General features: G+C 39.3%; 1 protein-coding gene across 2 annotated transcripts in view; it reads left to right on the top strand.

Annotated features, from left to right (window-relative positions):
* chchd3a (coiled-coil-helix-coiled-coil-helix domain containing 3a) overlaps window positions 1–15938 on the top strand; it is a 305052-nt gene that overhangs the window by 228891 nt on the left and 60223 nt on the right. The gene's annotated exons all lie outside the window — the stretch shown is intronic.

Raw genomic sequence — 15938 nt, 5'->3', positions numbered from 1 at the left:
TGTGGTCGTTGACACCCGTTCATACATGTTAATTGTAATTTACTCATAAGACCAAATACTAAATAGATAATGTCTAACGTACCCATAACTTATGAGTAACGTGCTTTGAACTTATGTGTAACTTATATCGAACTTATCTCCAACACATATTGACACATGCAGACGTATTTGACATGTTCTGACGACCACAGAACTTACTGAACATGTAGGGAAGTTGGTATATAAAAATGGGGAGGAAACCATCAGTACTCCTCCAGACTTCATGGTTCGCAGCTGTCTTCGGCATGATGCTGATTAATGTTGCGACTGCGATCTTTAGAGCTTTTATGAATCGTCAAGCGGCAGCCTTTTTATAGGCGAGGAGATGTGAGCGTTGGAGATACGTTGGCAGTACGCTGCCGTGCGCGATGCATTGGGCATAAGTTGTGGATGCTGGCAGCACGCTAAGCATTAGTTGGTATAACTTGTCAAAATGCTCTATATAAGATGGCAAGGAGAAAAATCAGTTTGTCCACTGGACAAAAGTTAACCCAAACCTAATTCAAAACAAACAAGAGAACAATTGGTGTAGCCAGGTCAGGTCCAGAGGTGAGGGAGCACCATTATGACCCTGAATTGTTACGCTAACAATTGTTAGACCCCACATCCAGTAGAGGTCAGTAGGCCTAACTAACTAACAGAAACTGTAAAAAAGTAGGTGTATTAGTTTCAGACTACCATATTTTTCGGGCTATTAGACGCTCTGGATTATAAGGCGCACTGTCATTAAATGGTCTATTTTCAAACTTTTTTCACAAATAAACCGCACCGGACTTTAAACGAAACACAACAGTTGGATGGGTCAGTGGGACTTTGTTTGTTCGTTCACGGTGACTCTGGGCTTTGTTCAGTTGTGGCGTGTAGGGAGGGTGCTGTCTGGGACCGCTGGATTGTTGGTGTGTTCGCAGTGACTCAGTTGTTCAGTTGTGGCTCAGAGTGGCACATTGCACTCGCTTTTTCGGTTCGTTCCTCCGTTCCGTTCCTCGTCGGCGTGGAGCGATGAGTGCGGCTGTGGGTGTTTTTCGCTGTGCGGCCGCTGTCTGCTCCGTGTGTGTTTATGTGCGCTGCGGGTGGTGCGGCTTTGTAGTTTACTGAAGTCGTGCTGGGGCGCTCTGGATTGCGGGGCGCAAGGCCGTTTTTTGATGGGGTTAGAGGCTTAAAAGCGCTTCTTATAGTCCGGAAAATACGGTAGTTAGTTAGGTCCTCCCTGCAGACAGATATAAAGAAGTGTCTGACCAGAACTGAAGAAGCAGCTTGGATGAGCTGCGGAACGTCTTCAACCAAACTAACTTTTGTCCAGTCGATAAACTGATTTTTCTCCTCCTCGTAGATTCTACCTGGACAACTGAGGGATTCTTCACACTTCTATTTAAGTTACTAATATGTTATGTATATGTCAAACTTTTTATGAAAATTGAAAAAACAAAAAAACAACAACAACAATAGTTCAGCGTATGCCAGCCTTTTAGGGAAATTCTGGTACATCAGCATACGTTAAATCGACAAGGTGTGACAAGGCCATAAGGTAGAGGTGTTTAATGTCACACTGTGGAACATTCCAGGCACAGCAATGACATCTCCATGAAAACAAGTACAGACGGAACCCAACCAAATGTTAAATAGTTCACCTTTGATGTGTAAATGTTCTTTAACCACTTCCCCAGCTGCTTTTCCTGCTTGTGGATATGAACGTTTGTATATTTAGCATCTTCATTAGAATGACAACAACACAATGTCTAATCAGATTTTGTGGCTTGCTGAGGTTACTTGTCCTTGCCCGTGTTTGTGCACCAGTCTGTTTACTCTATTGAATTAGTGAAGCCACAGCCTAAACTCAGCCTTTCAATCAGGAGCACATTAGTGGGGTCCATTAGTTCATGTTGACGATGTGGTTCGGTGATAAGACTCTACGCTGTGTAATGCAATGTAATGTGGCAGATGACAGGGGCCTTTTATCGTCCAAACACAACCAGAATCAACATCCAATCAGTGTTAGCGATCCATTAACATCTCGTACACCTTTGGTTGGTTTATCAAAAGGGGGGCTTAAGCTGGTCTTGTTTTGTAAGGGTCTGATAGACCTAAAGTGACTCTAATTTCATTTAGACACGGAGAATTATTTTTAGACACAGACAAACCAGTATTTTATTAATTAAATGTACAAATAAGCCTTTATATTTACTGTGGGAATTTCAAAACAAGCAAAAACTTCATACAAAGAAGCGAATTCTGAACAAAACAGTGCAAATAAGCGTTCGTATTTACTGTCAGATTTTTCCAAACAAGCCAAAAGTTCATACAAAAAAGTGAATTCTGAACAAAATTTTCATACATATGATTTTATTATGAAATTTTGAAACAAGAAGTGAATTCTGAACAAAATTGTGGTTTGTTTGTTAATTATAAAAGTCCAGTAATCTATAAAGATACAGTCAAAACTTAAACCAGCATTTTATTTTTATTATGAATTGTGCAAATAATCCTTCATATTTACTGTGGAATTTTCCAAACAAGCCAAAACTTCATACAAAAAAGTGAATTCTGAACAAAATTTTGATACATATGTTTTTATTATGAAACTTTGAAACAAAAAGTGAGTTCTGAACAAAATTGTGGTTTGTTTGTTAATTAAACAAGTAGAGTTATTTATATAGATACAGTAAAACTTAAACCAACATTTTATTTTTATTATGAATTGTGCAAATAACCGTTCATATTTACGGTGGGAATTTCAAAACAAGCAAAAACTTTGTACAAAGAAGTGAATTCTCAACAAAATTGTGGTATGTGAAGAATCCCTCGTCCAGGTAGAATCCATGAACAAAAGTTAGTTTGGTTGAAGACGTTTCGCAGCTTTGTCCAGTCGACAAACTGAATTTTCTCCTCAAAAGTTTGTTAATTACAAAAGTACAGTAATCTATAAAGACACAGTAAAACTTAAACCGACATTTTGTTTTTATTATGAATTGTGCAAGTAAACGTTCATATTTACTGTCAGATTTTTCAAACAATCATACAAAAAAGTCCATACAAAAAAGTGAATTCTGAACAAAATTTTGATGTTTTTATTATGAAATTATGAAACTAGTCGTCTATAGAGCAGCAAAAATCATTAACATTGTCATCAGCTTGGTTCTTTTTAAATCAGTTAGTCAAGGAATGTTGTTTATTTGGGGTAAAGTTTGGACTTTGGAGAAATACACTGTAAGAGAATTTAAGTAATATATCTTCCACGTACATCTCGGTTTAACATTGACTCACAAAAGCTAAATTTACACCATGAACCATTATCTAAATTGTGGCATATTGCTGACTAACCGGTGTCTACTGGCCTTCACAGTCTCACCACACTTGCTTTATAAACCTCCTCTTCCGGAAGCAGAGTCAAGGGGCTTTAACACTCAAAGATCATACTATGTTCTCTTTTGAAATCAGACTATGTTGACTTTTCATGTCCCCCCGGGCCCGAATTATTGATGGTAAATAAATTTCTCCTGCGTAAGACGTCCAGTTGGTCTCCAGACTTTTACTTCCACCCTTTCTTGGACAAGCTGAAAACTTCGAAACATACACTAACAGTCAAATGTTGTTGTTTTTTTAAATTTTTTTTTTACTACTTTCTACATTTTATATGCAAAAGACGTCAAATATATGAAGCAAGACATCTGGAAATAGGACTGGGTATCATGAAAAAGTTGCCGATACGATACATACCTCCATACAGTGCACTTTCAATTCAATACAATATATTTCAAATTGATTCGATATGGTTCAATATAAATAATGGTTAAATCATGGCTGTGATACCCCTCACGCTCTCCTCGGGGTCACATAGACCCGAAGACATTTTTTTTTTCCTTCTTCTTTCTTGGGGCAGGTCAATCAGACCCAAAAATTTATTTTCTTGCCTGGCAAGAATTTATTTGAAAATAAATTTTTGGATCTGATTGACCCACCCCAAGAGAGCTGGAAGGAAAAAAAAAATGTCTTCGGGTCACTGTGACCCCGAAGGGAGCGTGGGGGATACTAAAAGTCTTTGTTAAATCTTCTTCTTTGTTAAATCTTCTTTTGCAAAGTTAATATGAAACACAAACATTTTAATCCTCAAAACAGTGAAAATGTCAAATGTGTTGCATAAACGAGTTTCTTTTCACTAAACAAACAACAAAACTGTAACAAAATAATTGAGTAAAATATACCAAAAAATACTTGTGACGATATATCGATACAGCAGCCCACGATATCGATACTGTATCACCAAATTAGGTGATACGATATGTCAATATTTAGATATTTTTGCACACCCCTATCTGGAATTATGTAGCAAAAGAAAATATGCTATTAAATATTTTTTCACAAAGCAAAACGGTGGCTAATTTGAGGATTCGAAGTAGTGTAAATGTGATTTTTTAAAAGTTTTTTTTATGTTCAACTCTAAATTCTCGATAAAACCATACAGCAGCCCACGATATCGATACTGTATCATCACATTAAACGATACGATAGATTGATATTTCGATAGTTTTGCACACCCCTATCTGGAATTATATAGCAAAAGAAAATACGCTATAAAATATTTTTTTCTGTGGCTAAATTGAGGATTCGAAGTAGTGTAAAAGTGATTTTTAAGTTTTTTTATGTTCAAGGATCCAATGTAATATTTGTTTTTATGAACTGAAAATGAAATCAAGTCTAAATTCACGATAAAACATCCATCCATCCATCCTTCACCCTATCTCTAAGGGAGCGCCCAGCCACCCTGAGGAGGAAACTCATTTCAAGAGCTTGTATCCGCGATCTTGTCCTTTCGGTCATTACCCAGAGCTCATGACCATAGGTGAGAGTAGGAATGAAGACTGACCGGTAAATCGAGAGCGATTCCGCCTTCCCTCACTCGTGAACAAGACCCCGAGATACTTGAACTCCTCCACTTGAGGCAAAGACTCCCCACCCACCCGGAGAGGGCAAGCCACCTTTTTCCGGTCGAGAACCATGGCCTCGGACTTGGAAGAGCTGATCTTCATCCCAGCCGCTTCACACTCGGCTGCAAACCGCCCCAGTGCACATTGCAGGTCCTGGTTCGATGAAGCCAACAGGACAACATCGTCTGCAAACAGCAGAGATGAGATCCTGTGGTCCCCAAACCGGACCCCCTCCGGCCCCTGACTGCGCCTAGAAATTCTGTCCATAAACACAATGAACAGAACCGGTGACAAAGGGCAGCCCTGGCGGAGTCCAACATGCACCGGGAACAGGTCTGACTTACTGCCGGCAATGCGAACACAGCTCCTGCTCCGGTCATACAGGGACCGGACAGCCCTTAGCAAAGGGCCCCGGACCCCATACTCCCAGAGCACCCCCCACAGGACACCACGAGGGACACGGTCGAATGCCTTCTTCAAGTCCACAAAGCACATGTGGACCAGTTGGGCAAACTCCCATGAACCCTCGAGCACCCGATGGAGAGTGTAGAGCTGGTCCAGTGTTCCACGGCCAGGACGAAAACCACACTGCTCCTCCTTGATCCAAGGTTTGACTATCGGCCGGATTCTCCTCTCCACGCTCTCGACGATAAAACAATACAGGGATAAATCGCCGAGGCTCTGGTTGTAACTTCTAACAGCTTAGTCGCGCGATAAATCATCCTCCGCTGCCTTTGATACCTTTGATTTGTTAGGCCTTTATATTATTAGATATTGTGTCGGAGCAATGTTGAAACACACGGGTGCTGCCCTTTAAAATGTCCAATACTATTACCACCGTGTAAATAAATGAGCCCATTAGCAGAGAGGCTAGCGCTGAACACCGGTGCGGTCATAGATGTAGCGCAGAACCCCCCACACGCGAGTAACTCAAGAAGACCGCGAATGCCTCTCCTCCTGCTTCCATCTGTCTTCTTATTAGGAAGCCATTAGACTCCATAGTAATGTAGGGAAAGTGGATGAGGAGCCAGCAGGAGGTGGGGCAACAGTGTGCACCGGCTCAGAGGCGTGCTCCGGGGAGGCTAGGCTAATTGTGTTAGCTTGTCATTAGCCGGCGCTAACGCTGGGATCATTGTCTCCCTCAGAAATGCTGGAAACTGATTAGCTTAGCCCACGGGGGGTTTAGCGTTAGACTCATGGAAGCTGGAGCTGAGGCTTCCCAGATCGCATTAAAGGATGGAAAAAAAAAACAAAAAAAACACCAGAATAACATTAGCGCAAAATGACAAAGCTAACTGCAAATGAACGCCGGGTTAAAGTACGGGTAGTCATGTGACGCGGGCCTCTGCACCGAGCGTCGTGATTGGCTGATTGGGTTATAAAGCGTGCATTAGCGGCCGTGTGCGCGTTAATGAAATGGCGGGGAGGTCTGGTGTTACACGGCAGCGCGTCGTTAGGTTAGATTTAGGGTTTAATGGGTTTAACAAGTGATTTATTTTGTTTACGTAGACGCAGTTTTGTCTCGATCCTAAAATGTCAAACTCAGATTTAGATAAGGAAGGAAGACTTAATACTCAGTATTGATTTTGATTAGGCCTGTCACAATAACGTCTCCTATATAAACTTATCGTACATGGAAAAACACAGTTTTAGGGTCAGTATTTTTTCTTTGTTTAGAACTTTTTTGGTATTTTTCTCTTCTCTGCTTTAGTCCTGGTTTTAGTCCTGTTTTAGTCCTTGTTTTAGTCCTATTTTAGTTCCTGTTTTAGTCCTATTTTAGTCCTGGTTTTATTCCTGTTTTAGCCCTGGTTTAGTCCTATTTTAGTCCTGTTTTAGTCCTATTTTAGTCCTGGTTTAGACCTGGTTTAGTCCTGGTTTTAGTCCTATTTTAGTCTTTGTTTTAGCTCTGGTTTTTGTTCTGGTTTAGTCCTGGTTTAGTCCTAGTTTAGTCCTGGTTTTAGTCCTGGTTTAGACCTGGTTTAGTCCTGGTTTTAGTCCTGGTTTTAGTCCTGGTTTAGTCTTGGTTTAGTCCTGGTTTAGACCTGTTTTAGTCCTGGTTTAGACCTGGTTTAGTCCTGGTTTTAGTCCTGTTTTAGTCCTTGTTTTAGCTCTGGTTTTTGTTCTGGTTTAGACCTGGTTTAGTCCTATTTTAGTCATGGTTTTAGTCCTGGTTTTAGTCCTGGTTTAGACCTGGTTTAGTCCTATTTTAGTCCTGGTTTAGACCTGGTTTAGTCCTGGTTTTAGTCCTGTTTTAGTCCTGGTTTTAGACCTGGTTTTTGTTCTGGTTTACTCCTGGTTTCGTCCTGGTTTAGTCCTGATTTAGTCCTGGTTTAGTCCTGGTTTAGACCTGTTTTAGTGTCCAGCAATGAGTGGAATTACCGAAAAGAAAAAAAAGGGATATCGCCCAAAATGTGAAAACAGGAAAATACCTCCGTGTAATCCGTTTACTTCAACAAAGTAACTGTAATCCAATTACCACTCACTGAAACAGTAACTGTAACTGAATACAGTTACTCATAATTCGTACTCTGATTATGTAACTTTATGTAAGTTTTAGTATCGATTAGTGTCTGATTTATGACATTTTTGACGACCCTAATCAGATAATCAGAAGCTTTAAAGGTTGTATGGAGGATTTTTTTTAGTTTCAAACTGTCAGTGAAAGATTAAAATACCATTACAGAGATGAAGCAGCTTTGTAATTATGATGACCAAAAAAACAACAAAAATCTATCAACTGTGGACGTAGTGCGGCCAGATAAACATCAGCCAATAGAAAACGAGGCTGCCTCATTTTCTATTGGCTGTTAGGCTGTCAATCAAACTCCCTAGTATAACTGACTCGTAGGAGCGCGGGGATTACGTGGTTTATGAAGCGGTTCTTAGAGGCTTTTTCGAACTGTCACTTCCTCGCATTTCGCACAAAGTTTGTCGCGACGGCGCACGAGAATCCACGACCGGTTCGCCGCAAAAGAAAGTCAGTTTTTGAGGAAAGAAGAAGAGAAGAGGAAAAGGAGCAAAGCCAAACTGAGGTGATTCTTGGAGATCTCGTCCAGCGATGGCGCGACCGAAGCAGACGAAGCGTCTAAAAACTGACGCGTCGGTCGCTGAATTACTTCTAGACAGGAAACTTCAACAGTAATTCTGAATGCGCACAAGGACTGTCACTGTATTTCTTTTCCCTTAAAAAAATCCTCTATACAACCTTTAATAGGCTTTATTTGACTCATTTGTTTACATAGAAATCTGGTGTGCTAAACATGACTTCCAGACCTCTCTCCTCTATCTCTCTCTTTCTTCTAACGCGATGATAAGATGGTATCAGCAGCCGTGCTTGAATAGTCATACTTTTTTGTCTCAGTGCGGAGTTTGATTTCGTTAAAATTGAAAATGTCCCCAGAGGTTTTGGAGAAAGGCAAAGTTGCGATTCTATCTTCACTTGATAAAAAGAACATTTGATATGTTAATGCGGCGATGGCATAAACCGTGAGCGATGACATCTTTCTTATTAGAAGTCTTCATTTCCACACTCAAGTCCGTGTCAGATTCGCTGTAAGGAGACTGATAGCTCTTCGTGGATTGATGAGCCCTGATAGATTATGGTTCACCGCTCTGAGCCGAGGAGGAGATGGAGCCCGGAAAGACGTCTCCATTTCTGCTTTTATGAAACTTTGATTGAGACTTGTTGGTTTGAATGAGAAGTGTCTGTGGTAGTTAATGTATTTCTTAACATGGAAAGTGTGTAAAATTTGAACTGTGCGCCTGGTTTTGGTTTGAAATTTCCAAATAATGTGAGTTGTTTTTTGTAATAAGTTGGCAAAGTTGAATAGTAAACCAAAAAAACACTGTCATCTCCTTTTCTGCTTTTTAAAATATATTTTGATTGAGACTTGTTGGTTTGAGGAGTGTCTGCACTAGTTAATGTATTTCTTAACATGAAAAATGTGTAAAATTTAAAATGTATGGATTTTGTTGATTTTGGTATGAAATTTCCAAGTAATGTACCGTATTTTTCAGACTATAAGTCACTCCGGAGTATAAGTTGCACCAGCCAAAAAATGTGCAATGAAGAAGAAAAAAACATATATAAGTCGCACTTTTTGATGTAAATTTATTAATAAAATCAGGGACAAGGAGCCGACATTTAATCTTGAAAGGCAAGTTATAGTAATAATAACAATAGAATAAAGTACAACAGACTGAATAGGAGTTAATATGTTAATGTAACATATTAAAAGTTCTTCAGAAAACTATAGCATAAACAACAGAACATAAGTTTACCAAACTCTCGATCTCACTCCAAATCACTAAATCCATTGAATTCTTCATCCTCGGTGTCACTTCTGAGCAACTCCGCGCAACTTCGGTTGTCACAGGAGTTCAGGCTTTGTCGTCCAGTGACTTCCAGGACGGTTGCCGTGAAGCTGTGTTCTCCATCCTCGCTTTCTACCAGGGTTAGGGTTCTTGCTCACTCCAAACTTTCTTTCTGTTGCTCCATTACTGTTTTCTGCTGCATATTTCACTACTTGCAGCAGGACAATGGCTTTTTCAGATTTGCGCAGATACTGACACACAAGCCTAGAGTGCCCTCTCGCAACGGTCAGTCTGAAAATTTTAATATGTAAGTCGCAGGACCACCCAAACCATGAAAAAAAAGTGCAACTTATAGTCCGAAAAATACGGTAAGTTGTTTTGTAATAAGTTAGCAAAGTTGAGTAGTAAACCAAAAAAATACTGTGTCATCTCCATTTCTGCTTTTAAAAAAATATAATATATATAAAAATATATTTTGATTGAGACTTGATGGTTTGATGAGTCATATCTGTGATAGTTACAGTATTTCTTAACTGTGGGAAAAAGTGTGTAAAATTTAAAAAGTGCTTCTGATTTTGATATGAATTTGTTTTTGGAATAAGTTGATTAATGAACCAAAAAATGAAGGGCTCTCTATCACCATTTCTGCTTTTTAAAAATATTTTTTGATTGAGACTTGTTGGTTTGAGTGAGTCATATCTGTGATAGTTACAGTATTAACAGTGGAAAAAGTGGGTAAAATGTTAAATATGCTTCTGATTTTGAATTTGGTTTTGTAATAAGTTAAGCTGTAGTAAGTTGATCAATGAACCATAAACGTACAGTGTCAAGGACTCAGTGCATTGGTTTAGAAAACATACAGTTTGAAATGTGCCGATTTTGGTCTGAGATTCCCGAGTAAGTTGAGTTTGTGAGTATCAAACTTTAGCTTGGTGTAAAGTTGAGTGGTAATTGGCTGAAATTCTTGGCATTGCAAACCCACTTGATACTCAATACTGATTCTGATACCACAATAAATAAAGAAAAACTCTTTATTTTGAAAATAGAATGCGAGTTTCAACATTCAAGTACTTCTTTTATATTCCCATGTGGTCTTATATCTGTGTAATCCCTCAGTGGTCCATGGACGTATACTAGTCTAATCTAAGTGCTTTTATACTTGTTCTAATACAGCTCAAGATCATTCTAAAGCTTCAGGAAAGCTTCATTTCTGTCTTGTGAAATGTGCTGAGTGAAATAAGCCGTGTTTGTGTTAAGTTATCCACCCCACAATTATTTATTTATTGATTTATTTGTTTGTTTGAGCAAGGTAAAACAAAATTGCCAACACTAACAAAAAACAAAACCAACAACAATAATATGCACATGTACATATTTGGGACCTCGTGCTCAAAAGGAGATGGATGAAGCTCGTTTATGATTTTACAAAATAAATGTATTATTTATTGATTTTTTTGTTCGTTTATGGTCGTACAAACTAATAATCGTGATGAAGAAGGCACTAAAATTTATCGATTATGAACATAGAAAGGAAACGGTAATAAGAATGAAAAAGTAATTAAGTAAAGTGAAGTATATAAGGATTTTTGTTTTCATTTCTGGTCGTAAAAATAATATTAATGATGATAATGAAGGCACAGAATGTATTGTTTATGATTGTGCAAAATAAACCACAAGGAGAATAAAATAATTTGATGTAAAGTTCCTGTATTTAGACTAGGGTTGTCCCGATCCTATCACGTGATCGGAAATCGGTGCCGATCACGTGACTGTGGACTCGACCCCGGACTGCTGTACTAGTGGTGCACTTAAGCTGGGATTTTTGGCCCGTGTCTTACCAAATAATGGTAAGATCTTGTATTATTTGGATTTCGTAGACTAACCTAAATGTTTCAAATGTAATGCACATGCTTCCATATAATATCAAATATACAAACTCTAAACTGTGCAGAGTCGAGTCTCAGGGTCTGATCTGATTCTGGTCTGGTTCCTGTTTTGTCCAGTTCATTAAGTTTACTAAGTTACACATTCCAAGACCAGACTGTGAAAAGTAAAGATTTTCAACAATGAGGTGAATGGTTAGAAAAGTTAATAAAATTAAAGTTTTGGATATTTGATTTTTCACACTAAGTTCAGCCCAGAAATCAGTATAATCACATCCTGGATCTTATTCTTTGCTCTTAGTTAATTTTATAATGTTTTATACAAGTATCGGATCAGGACTCGGTATCGGCAGATGCGCAAAATCAAAGGACTCGGACTCGGCGGCAAAAAAATGCGATCGGCACATCCCTAATTTAGACCGTATGATGTACCAGAATTTTCACAAGATCTCGAGGCAACATATGTGTCATAAAATCCTGTATGTCTTAGAAAACTCTGATTGAGACATGTTGGTTTCATATCTGTGGTAGTTACAGTATTTCATTTTTCAACATTGACACAAGTGCATGAAATCCGAAGTGAGAATCTCATTTTAGAGTGAAATTTTCATGTGAAGTAAGAGATTTTGTAAGACGTCATTAAGGTGGAGCTTGGAATCAAATGTTTTGGTAATCAGCTCGGTTTGTATTTTCATTTTTACATAATAACTCCACCGTATTACGTGGAGTGCACTAGTGAGCTGAGTTAGGATGAGTTAGCGTTTATTGCCACATCATTTAATCGCTATTAGAAAAAAAAATGATGTGAAAGGCTCGGCGCATCTCCATTTTCGGTTTTCTGAAAGTTTGATTGAGACTTGTTGGTTTGAATAAGTCGTATCTCTGGTAATTACTGTATTTCTTCTAAAAGGTGTGTAAAATCTGAAACGTGCATCTCGTTTTGGTAAGAAGTCAGTTGTTTTTGTAATAAAGTTGAGTACTAAACCAAAAAGAAAGCTTGATTTTGATTGAGACTTGATGGTTTGTGTCGTGCCTCTGGTTGTTAGAGTATTTCTTAACGTTGACAAAAGTGTAAAATTTTAAATGTGTGTCTAGTTTCAGCTTGAAATTTCCATGTGAAGTGAGTTGTGTTTGTAAGACGACATCAAAGTGGAGCTTGAAATCCAGTTTATAGGTAATGAACTTGGTTTGTATTTTTGCACATAAAGAAATATTACGCGAAGGGCTCCAGTGAACTGTTATGCGCAGGCTAATGTATGCAAATATATTCTTTAAATACATGAGAAGCTTGTGTCCGTGTTTGCCGTGTAATCTGCCTTTAAATGCTGTCTCCTCATATCCAGTCACTCAAACAGGAGTCGTCCTTGTGTCTGGACTGTAAACAGCAGCGACAAAAGACCTTTGGCAATGACGTTTTCTCTGTGAAAACTGAATAATAAGAGACAGAGCTGCGCTGCAAACATGTGGCCATCTCTCCAGTTAAAAAGGTGTGGGCGGGCGCGGAGAAGGCAACTCTGGGCCTATACAACATAAAGATCCAGACAGCACGGGAGCCTATGGACAAAACAAGACAGACTGTGCTGCCGTTTGTTAACTAGAGAAGATACAGCAGCAGAGAAAACTCTGAGGCATTTTCTCTATGTAGTGGTTTTCAAACTGTGGTGTACTGCTTTTTAGAGTCTTCTGTACTTCACTTATCATTTATTATTGTTATTATTAGTGCTAATATATATATGGGTCCGGTCAAGTGTTAACGGAGGGAAACAGGGGCAGATTTTTTACATTCAAATGTCTCTTATTCAGAAACTAGAGGGACTATTGAAATAAGTAAAGTATCAGAATGTAGGAAAGAGTTACACTCCAACAGGGTAAAGTTAAACCTGTGATATTCTTTCAAGTTGTTGGTAATGGAGGGAATGAAATATGCAGCACTTTTTGGGCAATAAATACAAACAGTGATAACTCTTGGTTCTCACTTACATATCCTTAACAAACTGGTTTGAATATTTGCTTCATATAGTTTTCTACCATATGGTACAAGATTAGGTTGAAAAACCTCTTACTTTTTGAGTAATGAGATTTTTTATTAAGAAAGGTCATGGTAACGGAGGGAAAAGTAACGGAGGGAAAACTGTGCAAACAAGTAGAAGGTGCATGATTTTGCATAATTTGTCGCTTTTTTCTTCCGAATACTTTAATATTACTTCAAAATGAAAGGAAACTATTTCTATAAAATATGTCAGTCCTTCCAAGCAAATTTGTATCATTTTAAATACTTTTTTTTTTTTTTTAAATCATGTACCTTCATCAACAGTTCAAAGATCGAATAACACAAGATATGATGAAATACATCCATTTATTTACATGATTTGCAGGTCTTTGAAATTTGGGAAATAATTTTTGTTCCATGTTTCATACATGGTCTGTTTAAAACGTATGTAACTTTAGAACCAAAAATGGTACAGAAAAAAGGTAAACAGTTTCATAAACTAGAGTACATATGTATCTGTTGAATACGTTTTTATATCAGATGCGTTAACTTGAATTTTTGGCCTTGCTGTTTACTTCTGCTTGACCGGGCCCATCTATGTCTATATAATTACTTATATTTATCCCAAAACATGCTGCACAGGTCTCCAGGAAGAACAGTTGATAGCCAAGGTCAGTTAAATACAACCAATCAATGAATCTGCCCAGGGACTACAGGTGGAAATTATCACTGGTGCTACAACCTGGTACAATGCATCTCTCCTGTTAAGGTTAATGTGAAAATTGTGCGCTGTCCCTGTCTCATTAAATTACGGAAGCCGAGAGGGGTCACAACAAACGCAAACGCCTCAACAAATACAAATGCGACAACACAACAAAAAGCCACAACACATTAAAAAGCCACAACGGAAGTGACTGCGGGACTGTATTTTCCGACGGACCGATCAAGCGGCAAGTGAAGAAGAAGAACTACAACGTGAGAAAGTTGGAAAAATAAGTAAAAGTAATTTATTGTTTTATCATTATTCTTTTGACGTTGTAGTTCTTCTTCTTCACTTGCCGCTTGATCGGTCCGTCGGAAAATAGAGTCCCGCGATCACTTCCATTGTGGCTTTTTTTTGGTTTGTTGTGGCTTTTTGTTGTGTTGTCGCATTTGTATTTGTTGCGGTGTTTGCGTTTGTTGTGACCCCTCTTGGCTTCCGTATTAAATAAATAATAAAATACCCATCGGAAGGAGGACCCCGGGGAAGACCCAGGACACGCTGGAAGGACTATGTCTCTCAGCTGGCCTCGGGGTCCCCGTGGAGGAGCTGGAGGAAGTGTCTGGGGTGATGGAAGTCTGGGAGTCCCTGCTTAGATTACTGTCCCTGTGACCCAGCCCCAGATAAGCAGAAGAAAATGGATGGATGGATGGATTATATAAATTTAAAGATGCATTATGTACCTTTTTCTGCTGGATGGTTTCCCACCTGCTCGTCTCCATGGAGATGTTATTGCTTTGCCTTTAATGTTCTGTATTACGGCTTTAAACTTGTCTCTGTTACGACAAGCAGGTGGCACCAACAGACTACGGTTATGTTTACACTGAAATGAAACACCGTATCGGAAACGATTTACTTCCAGACACGTCGTTTCTGTATCTGCAATCAAAGCCTTCCCTATCCACACAGTAACGCGAAACCGCCTGAAATGCTAGTCACAAAGCTGGCGTCACGTCGTCATGACATCACGACGTCACATGGGTGGTAAAAACAAGGAAGCGGAGCAGCGTGTCTGAAGTTCTAGCAGCCGATTTCGAGCTGAGGAAGATGGAATGCATGAAAGAGAGAGCAGAGACATCTAAGGTTGTTCCTCGTTTTCCATGGCCTCCTAGAAAGAAGTTCTAACTACGCTGTTTCCCGTTTGTCTATGGTTTGTTTAAACTGTTTTAGCATCGCATGACCGATGTCACGAACCCAGCCAATCAGGAAGGCACAAGTCACAGTGTCGTAGTCCAATAAGGAAGACAACTTGAGCTCCTACGTCAAGATATCGATGTTTTCAGGCGTCCACACGGTGCCGGATCAGATCTGTACTCAGATGAAGTTGTGGGAGCTGGCTGCACCAGGTCGTTCCATCTCTGAAGCCGTTTTCCATCGGATTAGTGTGGACGAACACTGGATCTGCAATGAAAACGACTTGAAAATGTACTAGTGTGGATGAGGCCCAAGTTATAGGTCGGATCTGTTGGAGAGGTGAAGTATTTTCTTAGCCCGATGTGAAGCTGTCTTGGTCGTTTGTGCGCCGTTTTTAAATCAATTTTATATGCCTCACATACAAAGATAACATGTTTGTGAAGTGTCTTGCTCTAAGACACAACAGTATGCATCGTCGCAGAGCAGCAATTCAACCACCAACCACTTTATCCGTAGTTCTTCCCTGTAAGTTACCACCATGGACACTGGGAGAACGCTCTCAAACTCCCGTCTATGAAAAATTATCCTTATAAAATATTTGTGTCATTTACAACTGGAAGCCCAAGACAAAAGACAAAGGTATAACATAAAAAAAACAGCATCTTAGCGATAACACAACAGCACTGTACGTTCTAGTGGCTCCCAGGGGCCCAGGGGTGCGAGGCTTTTACTCACTTTAGCTTTGACACTTCAGATAAGAGTCCCAGCCGTGCACACAGCAACGCGACCGGAGCCAGGGCATCTGATTTATTCGCTGTCAAACTCTGCACGGATGGTTTATCCAGGTCTCCGCTGTTATCAGGCTGTCCACTGCTAAACGTGTGACCTTTACTGCA

This window comes from Boleophthalmus pectinirostris, unplaced genomic scaffold (genome assembly GCF_026225935.1).
Source record: "Boleophthalmus pectinirostris isolate CB_2022bp ecotype Guang Dong unplaced genomic scaffold, ASM2622593v1 HiC_scaffold_18, whole genome shotgun sequence".
Lineage (NCBI taxonomy): Eukaryota > Metazoa > Chordata > Actinopteri > Gobiiformes > Gobiidae > Boleophthalmus > Boleophthalmus pectinirostris.
This window is presented reverse-complemented; position numbering and strand designations above follow the sequence as displayed.